Source organism: Typopeltis vanoorti, chromosome 5 (genome assembly GCF_054136105.1).
Source record: "Typopeltis vanoorti isolate ZY-2024b chromosome 5, IOZ_Tvanoo_1.0, whole genome shotgun sequence".
NCBI classification, from domain to species: Eukaryota; Metazoa; Arthropoda; class Arachnida; order Uropygi; family Thelyphonidae; genus Typopeltis; species Typopeltis vanoorti.
Genome location: NC_143553.1, coordinates 150,668,560 through 150,686,500, shown reverse-complemented (window position 1 = coordinate 150,686,500; position 17,941 = coordinate 150,668,560).

Sequence of the window (17,941 nt, the reverse complement as noted above, 5' to 3'; positions counted from 1 at the left end):
CAACTTAAAAGTCCTTATTATTTCTTCAAGAGAATTCGAATCTAGGTCATACCAACCAGGCCTTCCATATCGAGTGATCCATATAAAGTCAACTATAGAGATAATTTAAAACTAAGAGAGTATTAGACAGTGAACTGGAAATTACTTCTTTAGGCTTGTTTAATTATTTAATTAGGCATTTACGTGAAAAGAAAACTATTTGGAACTATGGCTTCTGGTAATGAGATCACATGTTTCTAAACATAAAACGGTTCTATATTTCCATTTCTTGCTACACTACTTGATGGTCTGTGTTTGTTGTGTGGAAAGCTAATCATTATTTGTACCATCTTCTTTCCTCCATGTTTTGTACGTATTCAGACACGCGTATCTCTGCAGATCATCCCATCTGCCCCACATAGCTACTGTCACAAGAGCAGTGAATTTTGTAAATTCCTGGTTCTTTCATGAGAGGATGTGGAGGTGGGTGTAAAAATCTTGAAATGTTATATATATTGGTAAATAAATCACTTTAACGTTGTTATCACAAAGCAAGCTCGCAACTTTGTAACATTCTTGATGTAAGGTAACGTGATTGCATTTTTGAAATGCTGTTTATTTAAAGCTATCAGAGGCGTATCAAGAATTTTATTAACCGTCCTCTGTTAGCACCCACTGAGGACAAGAGTATGCCTCGTAGAGCAGTTCTTCACTCTATTTTTTTTTTTTTTTTTTTTTTAATCATGCCTATATATTCTAATAGATGGTAGTGGAAAGCTTCATGTAAGAATCTTCCAGTTGTGGTTAATTTTTCTGTACGATGAATATATCGATCTTTTTGTAATTTTTTATGACAAATAATCAATATTTCAAAGATTTAGTAGTAGTTAGCTAAGTGTAAACGATTAGTTAACTACAATAATTACAGTAATAATCCAGATTTTTATTTTATTATTATGATTTATCTTTTTTTTTTGTTTAACAAATGGATAAACAATGGTTGAATTTAATTAATAATAATCTTTAATAAGCCACCGCATAAAAAGAATTTTTCATCCATTTTTAATTATTTTATTCTTGGCTATCGCTACTCTTTTTAAGCATTAAAAATTTTCACGATGTAGACGTTTCATGCATTTCTATGTTTAGATTTAGAATTGCAAACGGAAGCTTATGTGGTACATACAAAAATATGTGAAAAATCGAGTTTTTAAAACCGCTCTAACAACATATAAAAAGCCCAGTAACTATAGCAACCATCTAACTTTAAAAGGCACAAACCTATCAGCATTTATACTAGTCTCGCATCGTAAGTTCTCCATTCAGAGATGTCTGATGGTGTTTTGGATTCCTAGACATATACCACGAAGCAGAAGAAACGAATTGCAATCCTTTTACCTAATCCAAGCCGATATCCAATAAGTAGCTTGGTATCAAACAAATAGGATAAGCGAAGCTGTTTTCTGTCAAAGTATCCCATAAAAAATTGTATTATTGCCTGTCTATTTTTTAATCTGTTTATTCCCGACCAAGACTCACGCTATTTTTTTCCCGGTTATTTTATCAATCGTACCCCATAGCACTACAATTACAATACTTCACTAAGATGATTAAAAGAATGCAAAGTTACCCATTAGTAATATCAACATTGTTAATAAGAAAATAAATTTTAGATTTTTTTTATATAAATTATAATAATTACACGCAAAGAAATAATTATAACTAGCTGGCTAAAAATAAGTATAAACAATTACTAAATTATAGAGTTAAAGGCATTGGTTTGACATAAGTAAGCAATTAAAATAAATGATTTATCTAAATTCCTAGTTATATTATATTATTTACTCAAATTTTGAATTTTTAAATTTTTTGTTAGAAACAAATATAAAATATTAATGAATATATTAAATCCACCTTTATAATAATTCTATCTAGTAATTATAAGTAATATTTGCAAATGAGCAAGATGTGATACATCTTATCGTGCATCATGCATCGTGCAAGCCACGCTCCTCTGGAGATGACATAAGTAATCTGGAGATGACATATATATATATATATATATATATATATATATATATATATATATATATATATATATATATATATATATATATATATATACAGGGTGTTCGGGATATATATATATATATATATATATACAGGGTGTTCGGGATAAATTTGACATATTTATAATTAATTATATTTTTCCGTAAGTTACATGTATTAACACACACTTCTCTTCATTTAAAAGTTTGGACCCTTCTTCATTCATATACAAGATGTCAGAAAGGATGGATAGCTGGAACCCACCTGAATCATGGAAGAGAATAACTTGTATCATGATGATTCGTGCCCGCCATGAAAATAAGGATATTACGACTGCTGCCCAATGCTCCCTGAATACAGTAAAAACAATCAGGCATGAACTAGAGACTTGCAATGGTGACTACGAGGATGTAGCAAGAAGAAAGATCCCTAGCAGACGATCTGATTGCGTTCGTACAGCAGAATTCCTCGCAAATCTGCAGGAACAGGTGTTGAAGAACCCTGGCATTGGAATTCGGGCTTTGTTCGTGGAGTTGCTAACTGTAGTCAAGCCCTGGATAACAAGGGTAGCCAATGGTAGGCCGTATGTATGGCAGCAGGATTCGGCCCCTTGCCACACCTCTGGGAAAAGTCAAAAATGGTTGTCTGAAAATTTCTACGACTTCACCAGTCCAAATGTTTGGCCTCCAAACTCCCCAGACCTTAACCCCATGGATTATTTTGTATGGGGCGCAGTTGAAAAAGACACCAATCGCACTTCCAGTAATACAAAAGCCCAGTTAATGGATAAAATTAAAACAGTTTTTGCGGCCCTTCCCAGGGAGACTGTAGCATCAGCTTGTTCGAGGTTCCGAAGCAGAATTGAAGCTGTGATCGATGCTAATGGTGGTTATTTTGAGTAAATCTTGTTGATACTATTGTAATTAACTCTGCCTGTAATGTTTTTTTGTCAATTCATTAAATTTAATAGATACAAAGAAGATTTTCTTTTTCCTTACGAAACTGTCAAATTTATCCCGAACACCCTGTATATATATATATATATATATATATATATATATACAATATATACTCTATATATATATAGAGTATATATATATATATATATATATATATATATATATATATATATATATATATATATATATATATATATATATATATATATATATATATATATATATATATATATATATATATATATATATATATATATATACAATATATATATATATATATATATACTATATATATATATATATATATATATATACATATATATATAGTGTATATATATAGAGTATATATATATATATATATAGTGTATATATTGTATATATATATATATATGTATATATATATAGTGTATAGTGTATATATATATATATATATATATATATAGAGTATATATATATATGTAGAAAGTATTTTTACCTTGGGTATAAATATGTTAAAGATACCAAGTAATTTTAAACCTGGTTTTACTCCATTTCCCAAGTAAGCAAACAGACTAAAAGACAAGTTTGCGCCTGCAATTGATGCAAGTCTAACTGATCTCACAGGTAGTGTAGGACCAGGGCAACATGGCAAAGGTGGAACAAGCTCCGATCACTAATCTTAATATTTACCCTTAATGCCAAAACACATCTCCAAGAAGGGGATGTATAATGTTTTGTATTAAATGCAAGGTGCCACTACCCAGACCGGTTTCGACCTTTATTGAGGTCTCGTCAGTGGGAGCTAGGCTAGAATTAGAAATACCAAGATTTAGTAATACAGAGCTTGTAAGTATTTCGCCAAAACAAGTTACCATAAGGTGTTTTAACCTTATTAAATAAAAATCTCTGGAGGAGATATAAATGTAGAAAGTATTTTTACCTTGGGTATAAATATGTTAAAGATACCAAGTAATTTTAAACCTGGTTTTACTCCATTTCCCCAGTAAGCAAACAGACTAAAAGTCAAGTTTGCGCCTGCAATTGATGCAAGTCTAACTGATCCCACAGGTAGTGTAGGACCAGGGCAACTCGTGGCAAAGGTGGAGTAAAACCAGGTTTAAAATTACTTGGTAATTTTTAAAAATTAATTGGTAATAGCAAATATACAGTAATATATATATATTTATATATATATTTGCTATTGATGCTGGTAGATCGATTTGATCTACGGGATATTTATATATATATTAATATATGTATATGTAGTTTAGAACTCGCCATTTTAAGGTGAAATATTTGCTACCGATGCTGGTAGATCTATTTGATCTAATGGATATTTACATTGAGCGCTAGGACCCATTTCTCAAAATTTAGTCTAATAGAGTTGTTGCCTTCTATCAGACATGACAAAACCTCTCAATGAAAGCATATTCGAAGAAGTTTACAAAGAATTCCTAAGATTAGGAAAACTGTTGAGCGATAACTGGTCAGTGAAAGTAAAGCTGTTAGATACATTCCCCCCTACAGCAGTCACAGAAGATAGGATGGATGATTTTAATGATGGAAGTATGTTTACTGAACCAGAATTAAGTCATTCCACGAATATAGAGGTTGCTGCATCTCTGGATAATACTCCGCAGTTTTTGGAAACCAACACAGAATTCCAAACGGTCAAAAAGGAAAGGAAAATCTCCTCTATCGCAGATACACCCAAAACATTGGAGATAGAATCAGATAATATAATTAAAGAAAGGGTACCCCCAGTCGTCCTAAGGGCCAAGGGCAACGGATGTCCGTTGAACCCGCACTGAAATCTTCAGATATCACCTTCATGAAAGCCACAAACACAGAAGAAGGGATTCGCATACAACCTAAAACATCATCAGACTACAGAAAAATAACTAAACTTCTAGACAACAACAACATGCCATATCACACTTTTGCACTCAACAGTGAGAAAAATTTAAAAGTAGTATTAAGGGGAGTAACTGAAACATTACAAATAGAAGACCTCACTGCAGACCTCCAACTTAAGGGATTTAGCCCAATTAAAGTCAGCCGAATGGGGAGAGCTGATAAAATACCCTATCCCCTAATTCTGGTGGAAATAAGCAAAGACCAAAAACATATATACAATCTTCAAACCATATGTGATCTAGTCATAAAAGTTGAGGCATTGAAACATAAATCAACTACAACCCAATGCCATAGATGCGAGAAGATTGGGCGTGCACAACGATGCTGCAAGGCTGAATTTCGTTGCGTGAAATGTGGTGGCAAGCACGCATCAAATGAATGACATAAACCCCCCACACTTCCAGTAAAGTGTGCGGAGGATCACACCCTGCAAACTATAGGGACTGTATAGCATTTCCCCGAAACCAAAAGATACAATTCGAAAACAATAAACCTCTTCAAGAACACGCGTCCTCCAATCAAACCATAGTCTCCACAACGGATGGAAGATCGTATGCTGAAGTTACAAGATCAACTTTCCAAAAAGACCCAAAACCAAAGCAGTCACAGCAAACCAACAAACCTATCCTACTGAACATAACAAGCCACTTAGGTGAAATGATTGCTGAACTCCAACAAACCAACCCAACTCAAGAAGACAAGGATATCATCTTAACGTATACACAATCATTCCTTATGGAAATTCTTAATGGATAAGTCTAAAAGAAAACCGAAATTGTTACAAATTGTTTCATGGAACGCAAATAGTTTATCTATCAAATTACAGGAGCTGCAGGAGTTTGCAGCAGAGACCCAAGCAGACATCATCCTCATAAATGAATCACATATTCGTCCAAGTGACAAAATCAGAATCCACGGTTATAGCACTTACTGTACGGACAGATGCTTTGCTAGAGGTGGAGGCACTGCCATCTTTGTGAAAAGAAACATAAAACATAATTCAATAGCAGAACCCCAAACAGAACACATGGAAACTACAGGAATAGAAATACATATGGAAAACACAAGCAGCATTACGATATATGCAGCCTACAACCCCTCCCCCCCCAAATAAAAAACTCCAAATGTACACCATCAAACTTTGAATCTGACTTAGATGTGATACTAAATACAGGCAGAGCAGTCATTATAGCCGGAGATTTTAATGCCAAACATTCAGTCTCGAACAGCAGAAACTCAAATATTAACGGAAGAATACTCAACTCTTACACCATTTCAAGAAATATAACAGTAATAGGATCCACTGAAACCACACATTACGGAGCAACCGGACATCCTGATGTACTAGATATAGCTATATTAAAAAAACTTAGCGCACAGCTATCAGATACAAGCAATCAACGACTTAAATTCTGATCATAACCCCATCATATTACAACTAGGCAGCCTACATGATTTAACAGAAAACACCACCACATTTATAAATTGGAAACAACTTCCCTCAGCCTTCCAGGAAAACCTTGGTCCAATACCGCATATAACATCTACCGAAGATGTAGAAAAAGCCGTGAAGAGTCTTGAAAAACAACTGCTGACAGCTATAACACAGGTAACAAATATAACCAAATGTACACCATCAAATAAACTCCCAGACAATATAAAACTTCTTATCCAAGAGAAAAACAGATTAAGAAGACAATATCAGAGAACAATGGACCCAGCGGATAAACAAGCAGTGAATAGAGCAACAAACCAGGTTCGATATGCCATAAAGGACCACCGAAAGCAACTCTGGGATAAAAAAATTCACCAATTAAACATAAAGGATCAATCAATATGGAAAATGATGAAATCAATCCGTTCAAAGCGTTTTACATTTCCTCCACTCCAAGGTGAATCTAATGTTGTCTACAACGACGAGGAAAAAGCTGAAGCATTTTCTGACAGTTTAAAAAACAATGCGGCCCCAATTATATCAATACAGGTATAAATTTCATAAGTAAAATTTACACCCAAGTGCATAAATTAACTCAAAATTCCTCAACCCAATCCAATAACAAATCCGTGCCACCATCAGAAGTACATGAGATTTTAAGAAAACTAAATAACAAAAAGGCTCCGGGTCCAGATGGAATAACAAACAAGGTACTCAATTTACTTCCCCGCAAAGGGGTTATGCATCTAGTAGCCATCATTAAATGCCATCCTCCAGCTAAATTATTTCCCAGAGCGATGGAAAATTGCCGACGTTTTCCTAATTCCCAAACCTGTACAAAAATACAGTTTCCTGAAAATTACAGACCAATCAGCCTTCTTTCATGCATAGGTAAGATAGCCGAACGTACGTGCTATTTTCATACGGCTTCAAGAGGCAACAGATATCAGCCATGTCATTCAAGATGAACAATTCGGCTTTAGGAAATATCACTCCACAACGCTACAAATTTACAGAGTTATCGAACATATAACCCAAGGGTATGAATGGCACCAACACTCTGGCTCAGTTTTCCTGGAAATCACTCAGGCATTTGATAGAGTGTGGCATCACGGATTAATTTTTAAACTACACGAAGTTGGTACTCCATTACCACTAGTTCTACTTATCAAATCATATCTAAATAACAGAAAATTTAAAATAAAACTCAACGGTATCAAATCCAGAGAGAGGAGAATCACGGCCGGAGTCCCTCAAGACTCTGTGCTATCTCCCCTACTCTTCTCCATATACATGGCAGATCTCCCCAAACTGTCTCCAGCTATCACCGCTCTATATGCCGACGACACAATCATTATAGCCAGATCCCTCCGTCAACACCTGGCCACAATCAAGCTGCAGAGAGCAGTCAATGAATTGGAGGATTGGTACACCAAGTGGCGTATCGCAATTAATCCAAACAAAAGCTCTGCAGTACTTTTCACTAGACGTAAAGCAGAACCGAATACAAGCATACAAATGTTTGGTAAAATCATCCCTTGACGCAATTCTACCATCTGGGAATTCATCTTGATAGACGTCTAAACTTCAAGTCATATATGAATAGTGTCGCCACTAAAGCAAGTCAGACTATAGCACAGCTATATCCACTTTTGAATAGGAACAGCTTCCTACGCATAAGCAACAAAATCCTCCTTTTCAAATCGGTAATCAGACCGCAACTAACCTACGCCTCTCCAACCTGGGTTCACTCGACTAAAAGCAACATCAACAGACTTCAGATAATACAGAATAAATGCCTAAGAATGGCATTTAATGCCCCATGGTTCATCAGAAACATCCAGTTACATAAAGAAGCCAATCTTCCAGATATTAAGACCTACATGACCGGCATTGCGGAGAAATTCTTCACAATCACGGATAATCACCCAAATCAGCTAGTTCGGCAGGCAGCGGACTACAAGCCCTCAGATCGTTTCAAACATAAAAAACCGAAATCCTCCATCGCAAAAGAAAGCTGATACAGCCTCAATGCTCACAATGAGCGGGTAAATTACCCACAATAATCTCATCACCCACAATCTAAAATCCAGATGAAGTGATCAGAGCCTTATATAGATCAATAACACTTTATATCCTTACACTGTCCTCTACAGATAACGGGGATATATGAAAAGCATTCTTGCTTCGCCCGTTTAAGCCAGTCCTTTCAAGCACTTTAAGGCAAGAATCGAGAAGAATACGTTAAAATCCCTTAATCTTGTGCTAATGCTAAAATTAAATTAAAGGACACCATGTTTGAAGAGTCAACATATTTGGTTTAAATTAATACTTATGATTGAAGTGATGATATCTTAGTGCAATGATATTTTTACCTATTTGGCGAGAAAAATATTTTATTATGCTTATATTAAATAACGTAATGGTTCTTTGAGTCCTAGAAGGGATTTGAAGCAGGATCTTTACACTAAATAGATCATACTAACTAAATACAATCTAAGTAAGAGGGTACAGCAACATGTAGAGCCTTGTTATCAACAATGGTTGTTTCCAGATAGATTCAACGACTGACGTAGTGATGTGCGTGCTGTTACATCGTGATACAAAAGATAATCGCTTGTTAATTGCATACTTAACAAGTATGCAATTAACAAGCATATAATAAATATATTAGGATTCCTATAATAAAATATCATAGGATAAAAAATCGAGTTCCCATAATAAAATATCATAAGAGATGGACAATTCCATTTATGTCTTACTTGACAAGAAAACTTACAATCAGATTTATGGTTATAAGAGCATATGATGTTAAAAAAATTACAGAGTTATCTACGTTATTTTCTGCGTGTGTGTGTGTGTGTTACCTGCGAAAACTTTTATCCTACACAAAGTGATTCCAGAAAAATCAGTGTGCTATACTTTCTTTATCTTCTCTTGTGTAAAATGAAGTTTCCATTTTTATGATACGTTTTTTATTATTATTGTTTTTATTCTCAGGTTATATATGAAAATTGAAATTCCTCCCACTTTTCTGTGCAACAAAACGAAGAAATGCATGTCAGTAACGTATTTTTAGATTTTAATAAAATTATAAAAATATGATTTTCTTTTGTTTTTTTAAATATTTAATTTTTTTAAAATTTAATTTAATGTCCACTTTATAAAACTAAATTATAGCCTGAAAGGAATCAAGATTTTCGATACTAGATAAATAATATTGACACACCTAAAATTTAAAAAAAATTAGTAAATTTTATTCAATATAATACACCGTAGCATTCATCAGACAAAACGTTTAATTAGATGGTGCTTGATATAATTTTAGATAAATTGTTCATAGTTTGGTGGAATTCTGTTCAAAATATGAAACGTTTTTGTTCATCTTTCTGAGCGAGCCGTAGGTTGGATACCACTATAAATAAATACCACTGTAAATAAACGTAACATAAAACCCTCAATACTATAGGAGTTTACAGCATCAATGGCTGTATTATCATATCGTACTGTCGTGACGACTTTTTTCATGTTATGTTCTAAATCCGCCATCTTGGTTCAAGTCACTTTTATGAATAAAATAACTAATCACGAAGTGATCACCGATCCAAAAGTAGGGAAATTTATATTTATACTGCGCCACCCTATTCTTAGATTAGTCTATATAAATAGTAGGATCAATTCTAAATTAGGTTAGCAGTCATCTTATTAGGCCAAATCAGTTACTATCATTTTCACTTGGGGTTCCCGCAAGATTCGAATATTTATGAACGGTGCAATAAAAAGGAATTCAGGCAAACACAATATCTAGATCAACAAAATAAAACATTTAATATATGATATGGTTAACAAATACAAGAATTCTATTTTAAAATTGAACTATACAATTAACTTAATACACGTTCCTGAGTCACTCATGCTAATTCAATGTTCTAACTTTCATATACAATTCACAGTCTCAAAAATACACAAATCTTCTTATCTCAAGTTAATATAACAATTTCACATTTATTCAGTCTTCACAAATCTATCAGCGCAATGTTTATATTCACAGCAGGCAATAAACCACGTAAGCAATATTCCAAGCAAATATATTCCGGTCCTTGAGCGTCGGAGATATATTACAGTTAATGCTAGAATAGAAAAACTTATACAACTACTCTTACCAGACAATTTCTTCAACACATCAAATTATTGAGAGAGCACTTATGAATTAACTTAATTAACATTAGCGGAACACACATAATAAAATTTCTCCACAGTTCAAACTATACTACTGTTAGTCGCACTTCACTATTCCAAACAACAGTAATTAGGTACTGATATCTATTCTTATTCACTTTTCTCCAAGTAATCAATATAACCTTTTCCTAGGGCAACATAGAATTTAATCGTAATCCAGATTAACTGGAACTAATCAGAATTTTCGCATTGACTGTCCAGTTTCCTTTTATCTGATAACGGCATCAACCTTTCTTCATAACAACAGCAGATTTCGCTTATAACATTAAACTTTATGTTTCGCTACTTATAGGTTCACTTCCGAACACTACACTCATAAATTTCTGCCCTGAGGATTATATAATCTTGGTTCCGCAAAACTCTCTCCTCCTTCTTAATAATAATTCTTCTCTTCCTCTCTATCTTATCTATGACCTTCCCTGTTCTTTCTCTTTCTCCCTATCTCCTATATGACCTTCACTCCCACCTTACGTTCGAACGCCACGCTCTCTTCACTCGTGGTTGTTTACGCGTGCGTCTCCATGACAACAGACTAAACGTAAACATTTCGCTAATGTAATGTATGCTCTGTTACTACTACATTTGTGATTACATAACATTAAATATTTTACAAATAAGAACAACATAATATTTAAGCTACTTCATCAACCTTTCGATTACGTATACAGTTAAATATAAAATAACACTTTACGTTACATCATATATATTTGGTTATACAAAATTCTATACACTTTATTATTTTATAAATTAATAATAGGTCAGGGTTTGAATAAATATTTAATTAGTAATTCCTAATTAAGGAATAATAAATAATTTTATATAAGTCATGATTAATATTTAATAAGCAATGTTAAATGTGAATGAAAAATAATAAATTACATAACATAGCTTCATTCACAATTTAACATAGGCTCACCCTTTCTTTAAAAAATTTTTATTATAAGAAAAATTTTTCTTTTGACACTAGGCTCCTTTTTTTTAAAAAATCTGGATTACATATTTCCTTTTCGATTTCTCAAGTAATACCAAGTTTTACTGAAACTTGGTTCCTTATTATGATTTGTGCCTTTATTCTCTTTCACATTATCAACAATTCTCTTATTACTATTATCATCAATTTCTGCATATCTTCTAAGTTTGTAGTATAGGTTTCTCTTCTTTGAATTAAATTCACGTTCTCCATTATTAGAATTAAGTTTTTGTTGTCCCAGAACTTGGTGGTTTGTTCTACGATATAGATTAGACATTTTACCAAAATTGACTTCAACCTTTAGTTTACTACCAGTGGCAACTTCTGATTTGGGCTTTGTCACTACTACTTTTGGTTCATCAGTAAGAAGAGGAGTCTCAGATTGAATGTGTACATGAGAGTTATCACCACTATCTCTATTAGATGATTGATTCACAGCTGATTTTTCTTCAGTAGATGGTCCTGATTCAAGTGGCAATCTATACTGTTTTGTTTGATACTTAGTCTTATTACAATCATGAATTTCATTTCTTCTGATATATCTCCTTTTGTTCATCAGGGTTATTTCTTTCTTAGAAAAGTCACAAGAAAATTGATATTTTGCTAAGAAGTTTGTTCCCAAGATAATGTGAGAATTTAGATTGGAAGTAGTGGGGACAACAAGTAGGTCTTGCCACACATACAGTCCAAATTCTGGCAGGTATATTCTAGCTCGAACCTTTTCATATGCCATAAAGTTTGAGTCTGAGAGAGAAGTAATCCTTACAGGTTGTCTCAGCTTAGCAGTACTCTTCCACAGTTTGTTCTTTAATGTTAGGAAATAATCCATCCTGATGGTAGAGGCATTGCATCCTGTATCTAATAAGATGTCACATTTAGAGCCCTGGATATCACCTCTAATTCTCATCATTCTCTCATTAGATGTTTGATAATTCTGAATTCTGTTATTTCTCCTGTGGGTCACATATCCAAATTTTGAGTTCCATCTGTTGTTATAGTAGTTTTCTTTATTATGGTAGCAATTCCTGGCATAATGTCCAACTTTGTTGCAATTATAACATTTAACAGGATTTCCTTGCTTTGTCTCTGTCTTAGACTGAGGAACAACAGACATTTGTTGTCTAACATCATTTAATCCTTGGATTACCTTATCTAGACTAGTTAAAATAGGTTGATTTTGTTTTTTAACTTCATGTTTGATCATCTCATTAATCTCATTTGTAGTGGGATTTTGATTTCCTTGAGATCTTAAGGTAATAGTCGACAATTTCTTTACAACTTCATCAAGACTATCCATGATTGGCTGATTTAATTTTTTTACTTCTTGGTGAATCAAGGTTTTTACTTCTGTCATCAGTTTCTTGTCAAATTCCTCTTTACTTTCAGTCATGTAGTTAACACTACTTATATTTTCTCCTATTTTCTCTGCCTTTCCTTTTTCAACCTTACTTCTCTTCTCTATTTCTGATTGGTTGAAGGAAGTGTCAGTCTTATTTACAACATTCACAAGATTTACATTGGTTGAGGGATAAAGGTCTCCTAATATTTGTTCTCTTTCCTTGACAGTTTTGACACACTCTTCTAAGGTGGAAATTTTCTTCTTATAGGCTGTTTCTCGCAATTCTTGCCTAAGACCTTGTCTAAATTGTTGGAATACTGCCCAATCTAAGTGAGGTTTATCTTCACCAGTAACATTCAAACTGTTGGCCAATGTTAATAATCGATTGTAAAAATCAGTAACAGTCTCTTTATCCTTTTGAGTAATTTTCTGCAATTTCCATAAGTTAGGACCTACACTTCTAAGTTTACAAAATTGAGACAATAAAGTGTCTTTAAATTTAGAATACTCAAAAGTTTCTCGAAGTATTGGAGAAGAATGCAAAAATGTTTTTGCTTTACCTACTAATTTGCTTCTAATCAAAACTAGCAATTGAAAATCAGTCCAACCTGCAATTTCTCTAAGTTTTTCAACATAGGTAAAGAAAAATAGTACATCATCTGATTCTTCACCTGAAAATTGGGGAAAAACCTGTTGCGGGTTTACCGTACGAAAGAATTCACTATCATTCATTCCAGAGCTTGATGTAACAGCCATAGTGATTAACAAATTACTAATTCAATTAATATAATCTTTCTACTTTAAAATAAACTTTTATTTTTGCCTGACTCCAGATTATAACCAGTTCACTGTGATTTATTTATCTCAATTTTTTTTTTTTTTATTTTTAGGGAGTATTTCTACGATTGTTATCACTAAAACTAAACTCAATTTCTTAACTTATAGTTGTTAAATTCAATTCCTATCGATTAAATCACATCCTGTCGGCTGCGCCATTTGTCGTGACGACTTTTTTCATGTTATGTTCTAAATCCGCCATCTTGGTTCAAGTCACTTTTATGAATAAAATAACTAATCACGAAGTGATCACCGATCCAAAAGTAGGGAAATTTATATTTATACTGCGCCACCCTATTCTTAGATTAGTCTATATAAATAGTAGGATCAATTCTAAATTAGGTTAGCAGTCATCTTATTAGGCCAAATCAGTTACTATCATTTTCACTTGGGGTTCCCGCAAGATTCGAATATTTATGAACGGTGCAATAAAAAGGAATTCAGGCAAACACAATATCTAGATCAACAAAATAAAACATTTAATATATGATATGGTTAACAAATACAAGAATTCTATTTTAAAATTGAACTATACAATTAACTTAATACACGTTCCTGAGTCACTCATGCTAATTCAATGTTCTGACTTTCATATACAATTCACAGTCTCAAAAATACACAAATCTTCTTATCTCAAGTTAATATAACAATTTCACATTTATTCAGTCTTCACAAATCTATCAGCGCAATGTTTATATTCACAGCAGGCAATAAACCACGTAAGCAATATTCCAAGCAAATATATTCCGGTCCTTGAGCGTCGGAGATATATTACAGTTAATGCTAGAATAGAAAAACTTATACAACTACTCTTACCAGACAATTTCTTCAACACATCAAATTATTGAGAGAGCACTTATGAATTAACTTAATTAACATTAGCGGAACACACATAATAAAATTTCTCCACAGTTCAAACTATACTACTGTTAGTCGCACTTCACTATTCCAAACAACAGTAATTAGGTACTGATATCTATTCTTATTCACTTTTCTCCAAGTAATCAATATAACCTTTTCCTAGGGCAACATAGAATTTAATCGTAATCCAGATTAACTGGAACTAATCAGAATTTTCGCATTGACTGTCCAGTTTCCTTTTATCTGATAACGGCATCAACCTTTCTTCATAACAACAGCAGATTTCGCTTATAACATTAAACTTTATGTTTCACTACTTATAGGTTCACTTCCGAACACTACACTCATAAATTTCTGCCCTGAGGATTATATAATCTTGGATCCGCAAAACTCTCTCCTCCTTCTTAATAATAATTCTTCTCTTCCTCTCTATCTTATCTATGACCTTCCCTGTTCTTTCTCTTTCTCCCTATCTCCTATATGACCTTCACTCCCACCTTACGTTCGAACGCCACGCTCTCTTCACTCGTGGTTGTTTACGCGTGCGTCTCCATGACAACAGACTAAACGTAAACATTTCGCTAATGTAATGTATGCTCTGTTACTACTACATTTGTGATTACATAACATTAAATATTTTACAAATAAGAACAACATAATATTTAAGCTACTTCATCAACCTTTCGATTACGTATACAGTTAAATATAAAATAACACTTTACGTTACATCATATATATTTGGTTATACAAAATTCTATACACTTTATTATTTTATAAATTAATAATAGGTCAGGGTTTGAATAAATATTTAATTAGTAATTCCTAATTAAGGAATAATAAATAATTTTATATAAGTCATGATTAATATTTAATAAGCAATGTTAAATGTGAATGAAAAATAATAAATTACATAACATAGCTTCATTCACAATTTAACAGTACATAACCTGACATCATAATCAATTCGAAAAGATATTTTTGAAACAAATTATGATTAACATTATTTTTGGTATAGAATATAAAAGAAAGTCATATATGTTAAATAATATATGTTTAAATTTTTTAAAAGCTTAAAGTTTTTTATTATAAAATAACTATTCTAAATACACCTTTTTTATATAAATAATCCTTTCTATATTAGTAAAATCGACCGCGAGCTGCGGTGATTGATTCATTCAATCAAATACCCTTGGAGGGTAATAATGGATTTAGACGAGGAGGCAGCTTCGGCGTTCTACATTGCTCTTTGCAAACTAGACATGGCCAAGGGAAGTGAGGTGGCCAAAAGAATAATAACTGCCCACAACGAAAGAAAGGAACATTAACCACCTTGTGGATTTCTGTACTCAGCTTCACTGGTTTTTAGCTCCCACAGGTGGGGGGAGGACCTGAGAACCCGAGCGGCGAAGGCTTACAGCGAGGCGGTGCAGTTCCTTGTGAGCTGCATCACTCGGGCCAGATCCTTCCTCCACCTCTAAGTTTACCTTTCAATTTTTGCTTTTCTCTGTACTTTTTTTGTTTGTTTTGTTACATGTTTCCTTTTTAGGATTTTTCCTTTTTGTAAAGTGAAAAATCAACGACCGTTTTAGAAACGCCCCTGGGGGGCAAACAGCTAAAACAGGTCAACTGAGGCCTCTTTAACCTACTCTATCACTATGCACTCTATCTTTATTTCCTCTCCTACTATCTGCTGACTCTCAGCCTATCTTACTCTACAGGCCGATGATGAAGATTTGTTGAACTCACAAATTAATAATGGATGGCAAATGCTGTAGCCAATGAAGTTCTGAGGCTTGGCTGTTGTTGTCACCCTCCTGCTTTGATCAGAGCTTTAATAGCGCGATAACACTTTATCACTACACTGTCCTCTACAGATAACGGGGAAGATGAAAAGCATTCTTGCTCCCCTTTAAGCCAGTTCTTATAAGGATAAGGATTATTTCTGTTCAGATTGACGAGTGGTAGTTGATAAGTCCTTTTTAGGACTTCCAGGATAACGGATGCCTCAGTTGAAACTTCACTGTAGCCAGGGCCGGCGGAAGCTGGCAGGCGAGCGCCGCTACGATGGGGTTGCTTCCGCCAGGGAGCGGTTCATAAGTAACTTTTTAAGAAACAAAATTTTTATCATAAAAACAAAAAATTCTTAGAATGATCAATATTAAAATAAATAAGGCCGGATACACCGAATAAAAATTAAAATATATATATATATATATATATTGCCGCCTCTTTGATCAGCCGGCTGTTTATAATTTACAGCTAGAGCAGGCTAAATGCTTGCCTGCAGAATGTTGTGTCTACTGCAATCTATCTAAAGTGAGACGATGAACGGTTTTTATGAGCAGAAACAAATTTTCGTACAAAACATTTGTTGTTAGTTAACCAGTCATATGCTACGCATCTCAGTAGGCTACTGACAGTAGCGCAGTGCCGACTATTATTTCGTCTCTGTGTCGTGTTGTGTAATAATTTCTTGTCGGTATAAAATAGAAATGGAATCAAAAATTAAAAAAAAAGTTAATCGGTGCACAAAATCGTAAGCGTCATGCTGCGAAAGAAGCAGGTATTAAGAAACAAACTGGAGCGCTTAATAAATTTGTTAAAATATTAGAATATTCTGATGTCGAGTTGGTTACAATCTGCATCAGAATATTCTAATATTTTATGTGATGATGATGTGCACGGTTCTTCGAAATCAGAGTCGAAGAACCGTGCACATCATCCAGTTTTCATGAAAGTATTATTGCAACTATTGAACAAGATAATTGAACATGATTTAAGTGAAAAATAATTAGGATTTAGTCAACTACAACAAGATTTAGTTGTAGTTGACCACGAAACTAACACATTGCTAGTCTCTATAAATTTAGAAGATCCAGGTGAATGGGGAAATATTGATGAAAAATTACGAGCTGTTTTAATTGAAATGGGGCCTGTTCAAAAGAAAAATATAATATATCCCAGAGATACATATGGTCGTAAATTTGGCGACACGTATTATAATAGAAAAATGGAAAACGGGAGACTATGCCTCATTTATTCCGAAACTTTAAATTCTGTTTTTTGCTTTTGTTGCAAACTTGTCGCACCTATTAAATCAACTGAATCACCTACTGAGTCTTGTAGAAGGTTATAACGATTGAAGAAATGTAAGTACAACTTTACATAGACATGAGACTAGTTTAACTCAGATGAAAAATTTCTTTAAATGGAAGGAACTTGATAAAAATTTAAAAAAACAAAACTACTATTGATTTCCAGACTCAAAGCATGTATGAAATGGAAAAGAAACATTGGACGAGTGTTTTAGAACGCTTGATTGAAATTATAAAATTCCTTGGTAGCCAAAATTTAGCTTTTCACGAATCATCTGATAA